General features: G+C 47.8%; 1 long non-coding RNA gene across 1 annotated transcript; it reads left to right on the top strand.

The window, feature by feature from the left end:
- Positions 1-4,834: 4,834 nt before the first annotated feature.
- On the top strand, positions 4,835-6,331 carry LOC149328506 (uncharacterized). Its single transcript, XR_016285656.1, has 2 exons — positions 4,835-4,972; positions 6,191-6,331. It is a non-coding gene; the product is annotated as an uncharacterized LOC149328506 (long non-coding RNA).
- The last annotated feature ends 2,113 nt before the right edge of the window (positions 6,332-8,444 follow it).

The raw sequence follows: 8,444 nt of genomic DNA, 5'->3' as shown, positions 1-8,444 counted from the left end.
ACGCCCTCATGAATCATTCCTTCCTACAGTGGCACATCAGTGTTTCGAATTTGCGCGGGAAGCTTTCTCCTTCTCAAAGAAAGGTTAGACACGACTGAGCCACAGTGTCTGCGAACCAGTGGTTGCTGCATGTCAAGACATAAATAATGGCTACTAACATTCTTGCCAAAGCAAAACTAGTCCGCAGGATCGTCTATAGCAATTCGGCAAATTGTTCAGGCGTTCACAATTGGAAAGTTCAGCTTTCGGGTCAACCGCCAGCCCACATTTGTCCCTGATGCCGATGTATTTAACTTCAATTCTTGATCCGAAAGGTAGACGCCTGCCATACAGCTCAGGTTCATCAAGTATGCTTTTTGCGATGAAAATTCGTTTTTTCTTTCGGCATGAGCTTCAGCCAGAATTAAGCAGTTTTTGGTTGGCTGAGAATTCTCTAAATGCAGACCAAGCATGCCGTGCCTAAAACACCTTCTTCCCAGTTTAGCGTAAAATATTTATAGAGGAGAGGCAAAAAAAGACAAATAAATTCTCCGGCTGGATGAGAGAGGTTGCGTAACACACTCGGAAGCAGTGAGCAACTGTTATGATCAGTCAGTTAGTGGTAATGTTTCCGCTGGAAAAGAAAACACGTCCACGTGTATTTTTATATGGAGCTGCACCTGCATCGAAGTAAGAAATTAGCATTGGGGCAGATTTGCATCGTCTCACGCATGTGAGGCAAGACTTGTGTGAAGAAGGAACACCACTGATCGCAATCTTCGCGTATGCACGACTGAGATCTAGCTGCAGCAGGGTCGAGAGGCCTGAAGTTTTCGCAGCTGCGCCCAACATAGTGTTGTATTTTACCTTCATATGCAGTCAACTTTACCTGGGAACGCGCGCTTGAAGATGTACACAAAAATGCTAGTCATGAGCTGGCTTTGAAAAGATTGCGTAGAGGATGTTTTGATTAAACGATAATTACTGCACTGCCTCGGGAGGTTGGGGTTGAATTTCCGAACTATTTCATTCGTAAGTCTACGCTTAACGCACTGGGTTATGATGGATTCGCTTAAATAGCTAACATTGCCCCGTTTCAGTTGGAGTGAATGTTATGAAGGATGGTATACAAAATATTTTTGCGCATAAAAGCGCGTAATTGTAAAATAATTCCCATGAGTTGCGAGTTGTCTTATTGACGTGTTGCTTTCGGCTTGAGTTTACGAGATTATTAGAAGCCTGCAAAAAAATTGAAACGCTCACCTAGACTGGGAAAGGCAGTATCCGAGCAGTTACTTGGCTCTTGGAAAACCTTGTCACACTGTTTATAACATGAATATCTTCAACGCAAAGCGACTAACAGTTCAAAGTGGGCAGCGTGCTTCGAGTGGTTTATTCTGTGAAGTTTTTTTACGCCGTCATGTGTACTTTACTACCGGAGTTTTAAACAGCAAGCTGATTGGAGAATTAACACCACGACCACAAAAGCTTAGTGTCCATGGCATCGAGGTCCGGATTGTTTCTTTTCCATTGACAATTCCAGGTGAGGGATCAGGAGTCCTGTGCCCGTAGACTGCACATATAAAAAAAACTTGCCTTACTCGCACAAACTCGAAATATATCGAGATAAATATTAATATTGACCTTGAACCTGAAAAGATTTGCATGCAGCTTAGCGTGTTGAAATTCCTTTCAGAGATGCGTTCAAGTTTGAAGACATCTACATTTGCTAATAAAAGTTGTTTAATAAAATTTGAGTTTTGGCGCCAAAAAAATCCTTATGTACCCAATGGGGTGAGGGAGAAGAACAGAAGTCAACAAAATCAGGCCCCCAGATATATGCTCTTTTAAAAGTCCTTTTCGAGCAGCTCTAAAATATAGCCCTGAAATATTTCCCAACATGAAAGAATTAAAAGACCGTGCAGAGGACAGACACGGGAGGTGTAATAGCGGTAAACGATTAAGTGAATGAGGGTGCAAATATAGAACAAGCAGGTGAGTCATTGCGTTCGTTATTCCTTAGTAACGCTTAATAACACTTAATCCTTTTTTGATTGTCACATAAATGAACATTAACTTTGGTAAACGCTTTAGATGCATTATTGAGTAGACGGCGGGAGAGTTTACCAATTTTACGATAAAATTGTCTCCAGTGTGTTTATTTTTTTATTGAGGGGGGAATGTGATAAAATAGTTGGTACTTGACAAAAGAAATAATTATTACTGCTTTTTGCAGGCATTATATTTGTGTTACCTTTCAATGCTCTTAATTATGATACATTTTTATGGCGCAAGAGCAGCTCTGGCCAAAGTGCGCCAGTGCACAGGGTAGTCTGCATTTCACAAGGTGAGGTCAAAGACCCGTATCCCTTTAAAGAGGCCGAGCACAAGGCAGCGGCAAGCTTGTAATCATTTCATCACCGGTGGGTACCCGAAGGTACTGGTATCGAAACCCGCACCTCCCAAATGCGAGGAGTATGCTGATACCACTAAGCGACCGCTGCGGTGACCACTTCAAATTTCTTGATTTTTTGCATACCATAGTAGCGAAACAATTACCTCATCCGTTTTATAATTGGAATATTTAGGAAATTCTCTCCATTTCTTTATCTCTATTAGGTGGGAATCCCAGTGCAATTTATTGAAACATTTCTTTGCGTATGTTCTGGAAGCGCCCAGCCCCACAGAAGAAGCAGCATAAAATGAATGGTCTCGCAGGGCCCTAAGTGTTCCGTAAAGGGCCGACACCAGTCAGTGAACCAAAACGTTGGCAGACGGGAGGCTAGCACAGCGTGCTAACCACTGTGTCACGAAAATACACTCAAATGACTGCGTAGTGCTAGTATAGTGATTAAGCGTCGGCCGGAGCCTTTCATAAGGGCTCAACTCCAACATCAGCTGCTGCTGCTTCGCCACATTTTCTCCTTGTTGCTGAACTTTAGAAAACTTGGGATTTGCCACGTACTCGAAGCTCCTGTGAAAAGGTGTCTTCTGTACTCTTTGAGAGTTCCTGTGCTTTATTCACCAAGAAGGCGCTTTGTTAATTTTACCACTACCTCAATCGAGCTTCCAATTAGGAGGCGTTGCAGCTTGTAGAAATCAAACTTACTGGACCAATAAAAGGTATTGTGTTCGAACGCTACTGAGGGCAGTCATCGCTACTCACAGGATGCTAAATATGCGGCGGACAATAGTGCTATATTTATTAAGATATTTGGTTAACGACCAGTACGGTTTACGTAATTTTTTTTCGATCAGCACAATTTTCATCGACACTACATCTTAACAAAAAGCGTTAGGCCGTTTTTATCTCGCCTTTTTCCGCAGCAGAATGTACCCGCATTGCCTCACGAATGGATACGGGAGGGACTTACATTTTTGGTTGAGCTTCCACTCCTTCCATGCGTGAGCCTGAATGAGGGCAAGTTTTGTTTTCCTACCATTGAAACTTACTCTAGGCTTCAGATAAAATACGTTTTAGCTAAAGTAGATTACCTACTGAAAAAATAAAACGGTTTGCTACAAATTACTGCACATCAATGCAACTTGCTTTTGGTATAGCTCTAGGCACAAGTACTGCAACGTGAAGCGGCGAAAAATTTGGACATGCACTAGTGGAATTGAAACCATTTGCCGTCGTTCATTCTTAGTTAGGCGCTCGCTCTGTCTGCTCTCTATTGTGTGCTGCGTTTATAGTTTCCGCACTTGCGTGAATAACTGCGGTAGTGTGAAGATCTTCACGCCGGCAGACACAAGGTTTATGCGAATTCGTTGTTTTGGATGAGAGCAGAAACTGAGGCTGGACTTTTGTTCGTCTTTGGCAGCGCGACAACAAGTAGTCACAATAGTGTCACGTTGTAGTGACGGCAGTCCAGCGGTCAGGAAGACACCAACCAGTCTTGGAAACGAAGCTCTTTATTTCGGCTGACTTGCGCCCGCAAAAGAACTGACTCACTCGGTGGCGGCGTAAGCAACAAGCGCGCTCGTCGGTCGTCGAACTACGAATGTCCGCTGCTCGCGGCATCGCTCAATATAAAGCCGGCAAGGAAACCATAGAGAAAGATATTGGTAAAGAGCGGACACTCGGCGAAATCTGGCCCCAGGAAATGACGCGAAATCCTCCTCCTCCACTAGATAATCTTCCAACTCCAGGATGGCGCCACCAGTCTCTAAACGCGCGCGCGCGCGCGGGCGGGTAGCCGGCGCGGCGGCTCAGACCCATCCCATAGAGTAACATAAAAGTAAAGAGCGGACACTCGGGCCCTTTCGCGGCCGAGTTCGGCGCTTCCCCGTTTCCGCCAGATGGCACTGAACGTGCAAATAAAAAAAGGAAAAAGAGTATGGTCTTGGCATATCTTGGCTTGCAGTGACGTGCGCTGCGCGCCTACGGCCGCAGTTACGTCAGCAACAGCGGCGTCTTTTAAGTGCGTCAAGCCAACGGGCAAGCACGCCCAGGCGGCAGTGTGCGACGGACCGACGGTGTGAGCGGCTGTATTTTTTTGCGGCGTCTGCAAGCTTCGTGGGCACGTCCGTTTTGTGTACTGCTGTGGTGCTGCGACGGTTGTTTCTTCCACCCCGTGAACTGTCCAACAAGAAGCTGCAGCTGTCGGCCTTAAAGGCGGCGGCGGCGGCTCTTCCTAAGCACTTCCAAAGAGGCAACAAAGCTGCGTCAAGGGCAGATGCCCACCACCAGGTTTTGACAGTAGAGCCTCCAAGATTCCTGCTTAGGCCTATCATCTCTGAGGCCAGTGCGTTTCCCCGGGTCCGCTAGGTGCGCTGTGCACAAAAGTCGGCCGCTGGGGCCTACGGGAGTGTCCGCTCTTTACTTCTATATTACTCTATGCCCATCCGAGTGGCAGACAACGGAGCTTCGTGGGGGCTGTTTTGTGCGCGTGAAAGCGTGCGGCGTATTTGCTCGTGCGGACAGACCGCAATTTTTTTCGTCTCTCTTGCCCTTCGACGCAGAACTCTTCCTGTTTATGACGGCGGCAAGGTGAGAAATGTTTATTTGTGGAAGTGCGCTGTATTGCATGCAATTAAGGCGGCCGCGCCGGACGCCGTTGCCTGTCTGCAGTTCGTGAAGCGGCGCGCTGGCTCTGTGGCCAGCCGGCTGTTGTTCACGGCATTCTTGCAGTTTGTGACAACGTCAAGGAAGGAATGTTTTGTTTTTGCAAAAGTACGCTACATTTCAAGCACTTTATGCAAAATTACGCTGCATTTCGAGCACTCTAGCTTAGTACGCCGGCGCAGTTGTGAAGGGCGCGCGCACGCTGTGTCATCCTACGCCGTGGCGGAAGCGGCGGGAGGAATGATGCTGCATGATGCAGCCTCGCCGGTCGGTGCGTAGAAACAAAAAAAAAAAAAACCTGCCCACGGCCTGTGGCCCGACGCGCTGTGCCTAGCGGTTAGTTTTGCTTGGTTTCGCGCTTTCTCGGGATGTCACGTTTTTGTATGGCCCCCGACAATATGTAACTTCTTATGGGTGACATTTGTCGGTGTAAAGTTAAAATGTACTTTTTTGAAAGTGGGCGAACGGCGAAGACGACCGTTCCCGCGCAGCAAGTACGGGACCGTAGTTTTCAAGACTGGTGGAAAAAAAAGATGACGCACGAAAAGCTCAAAAACGTTACTCTTGTAGTACATATGTATGTATGTAGTACGTGTGAAAGAGTCCGTTATCTGCGCTCGTGGAAACGCACATTTCGCCCGTGCATTGACAACACAGGGATGCGCTTTTGAAAACCGGCAAGAAAAGGCAACGCGTCGGGCTTTCTAAACTCTTAAGAGCTTGAAAACCAAGAACTGTTGCGCCGATAGTTTAATTTTTCTATGCTTCTTAAAACATACGTTGCACCCGTGTATTTCTCAGTGCTCCTAACACATTGCGTACTTCTGGTTCGTAGTCCGTGTTGTGGCCGTCTTTGTACGAAATATTCTCGAACAAACCGCGTACTCTGCTGTCCACCTAGGTTTTAGAAGGTAGACAATAACGTCGGGGAATGTAGAAATGCTTGCAAAAAGATGATTGGTATCTGCCGTGTAGTACGGTATGTGTATTGTACTTTGCGCAACGACGTTCAGCACGCGAGTTTCGCAAAAACATATTTACTCCGCTCGTAATTTCGTTCCCTCGCCGCTTTCGCACCTTTTCACTGTTTACAGAGTTACAATATAAGGTGACTGAGAATGACCATACTTGCGAATTTTTCAGGTGATGCCACCCGTCGGCAACACCTGCTGTGTGCCGTGGTGCCGCAACAGGATCACCTTGAGCAGGAGGCCAGGAACCATCTTCCGCATCCCACGGCTTTGTTTATGTTGCACAAAATAAATGTTCTCATTTCACTCAAAACCTGGTGTCTTTTGTAGAGTGCTAATATTTGGCAAAGGCTGTGATGCAGCTGCGTTCATGGCTGGTCAAAAGCACTCGAAATCTATTTAATTACACGCTGCCAACGGCGCAGCGGGGCGCGGCGTATGCTAACATTCAAACCGCGCGCCCCTGAAACCGGAACCGGAAGTCGTCCCAGGCAGCGAGGCGCAGCGCATGCAGCCATTCAAACTGCGCGCGTTGAAACCGAAACCGGATGTTATGAGACTCCGCCCGCTTGGTGCGCTGCAGTCAAATGGGCCGCTGGGCCCTATGGGAGTGTCCGCTCTTTACCAATATCTTTCTCTATGAGGAAACTTCCAGATAGCAGGGCAAGATCATCTACAGTAATCTGGAAAAACCTAGATGCAGCCTTTCATGGCTGCGATCAATCGAGAATAGACTGGTCGCTTCTCGCGTCACGAACAAAAATGATAACAGCCTTTTCCTGCAGCCCCGCGCGAACGGACGCTACAATGATACGTGGCATTACCCCCCTTCAAAGAAGCATCGTCTCGATGGTTTAAAATGAAAATAAACACGGAAAATGAAAACTCCGAGTCCTTTGGCGGTCATAATATGGCTTCAGGCGTACGACATGTACGACTTCCGGGCGTATGCGGCGTTGCTGAGATGCTGTCGTGCGTCGGTGATGTCTTCAGAGTCGAGGTCACCGATGCGGCGGACAACCCTGTACAGGCCAAAGTAGCGTCGCAGCAACTTTTCACTCAATCCACGGTGGCGAACTGGCGTCCATATCCAAACGCGATCACCTGGCTTGTAATGCATGTCTCGTCGGCGTTGATTGTAGTGTCGGGCGTCGCTGTGCTGCTGGTCATGAATGCGAAGCCGCGCAAGTCTTCGGGCTTCCTCGGCGCGATGAAGGTAGGCGGCGACGTCGAGGTTGTCTTCGTCGGAAACGTGCGGGAGCATTGCGTCGGGTGTTGTCGTGGGCTTCCTGCCGTATACCAGCTGAAATGGCGTAAACCTGGTTGTCTCCTGGACGGCAGTACTATAGGCGAAGATCACGTTGGCCACAATAGAGTCCCACGTCTTGTGTTCGGCGTCGATGTACATGGAGAGCATGTCTGCGATGGTCTTGTTCAGACGCTCTGTGAGTCCGTTGGTTTGCGGATGATAGGCAGTTGTCCTCCGATGGCTTGTCTGGCTGCACTTTAAAACGGCTTGCGTCAACTCCGCTGTAAATGTCGTTGCTCTGTCTGTAATAAGCACTTCGGGGGCGCCGTGTCACAGGATAATTTGTTCGACAAAAAATTTTGCGATTTTTGTTGCGGTGGCATTAGGCAACGCTTTTGCTTCGGCGTAGCGGGTCATGTAGTCGGTGGCCACGATGATCCACTTGTTACCTGATGACGAAGTCGGAAAGGGGCCGAGGAGGTCCATTCCTATTTGCTGAAAGGGCTTAGTTGGAGGTGGTATGGGGTTCAGGAGTCCGGCTGGTCTAGTCGGAGGCGTTTTGGGTCGCTGACACTCCCGGCACGTTTCCACGTAATGGGAAACGTCGGTAGCTAGCCGCGGCCAATAGTACTTCTCCTGGATGCGGTGCACCGTGCGACCAATCCCGAGATGCCCTGCAGTTGGTTCATCATGACATGCCTGCATAATTTCTTGCCTGACATTTGTGGGCACGACAAGAAGATGCAGTGTCCTGCTGGGCGCGAAGTTCTTCTTCAGGAGGACATTATTGTGAAGGACGAAGGACGACAGTTGCCGCTTGAACCCTCGGGGAGGCGATCCGGTCTTGCCTTGCAGGTAATCAACTAGGCTTTGCAACTCAGGATCCGAGCACTGCTGCTGCGCGAAACTGCTGGCGCTTGTTGTTGTTGTTGTCCTCTAGATAATGGCGCGTACCCACTGCGGGGGATTGGCCAAGACACAGGCGGCAACTGATAGGTGCACAAAATGTTAAAGAAGGAAATAATGGTTGGGAAAAATAAAATAATTATGATAATAATAGCAATTAGGAAATAAATGAAAGGATCTCAGATGTGTAATTGAAATAGGCTAAACAAATGCTGTGCGATCGGTGACTGAACTAGAGAACGGGGCTAAATATTCCACATTTCAGAAAGCT

This window comes from Amblyomma mixtum, chromosome 9, assembly GCF_055824585.1.
Source record: "Amblyomma mixtum isolate Tamu chromosome 9, ASM5582458v1, whole genome shotgun sequence".
NCBI lineage: Eukaryota > Metazoa > Arthropoda > Arachnida > Ixodida > Ixodidae > Amblyomma > Amblyomma mixtum.
The sequence above is the reverse complement of the archived record's forward strand: the minus strand, read 5'-3'. Positions and strand labels throughout refer to the sequence as shown.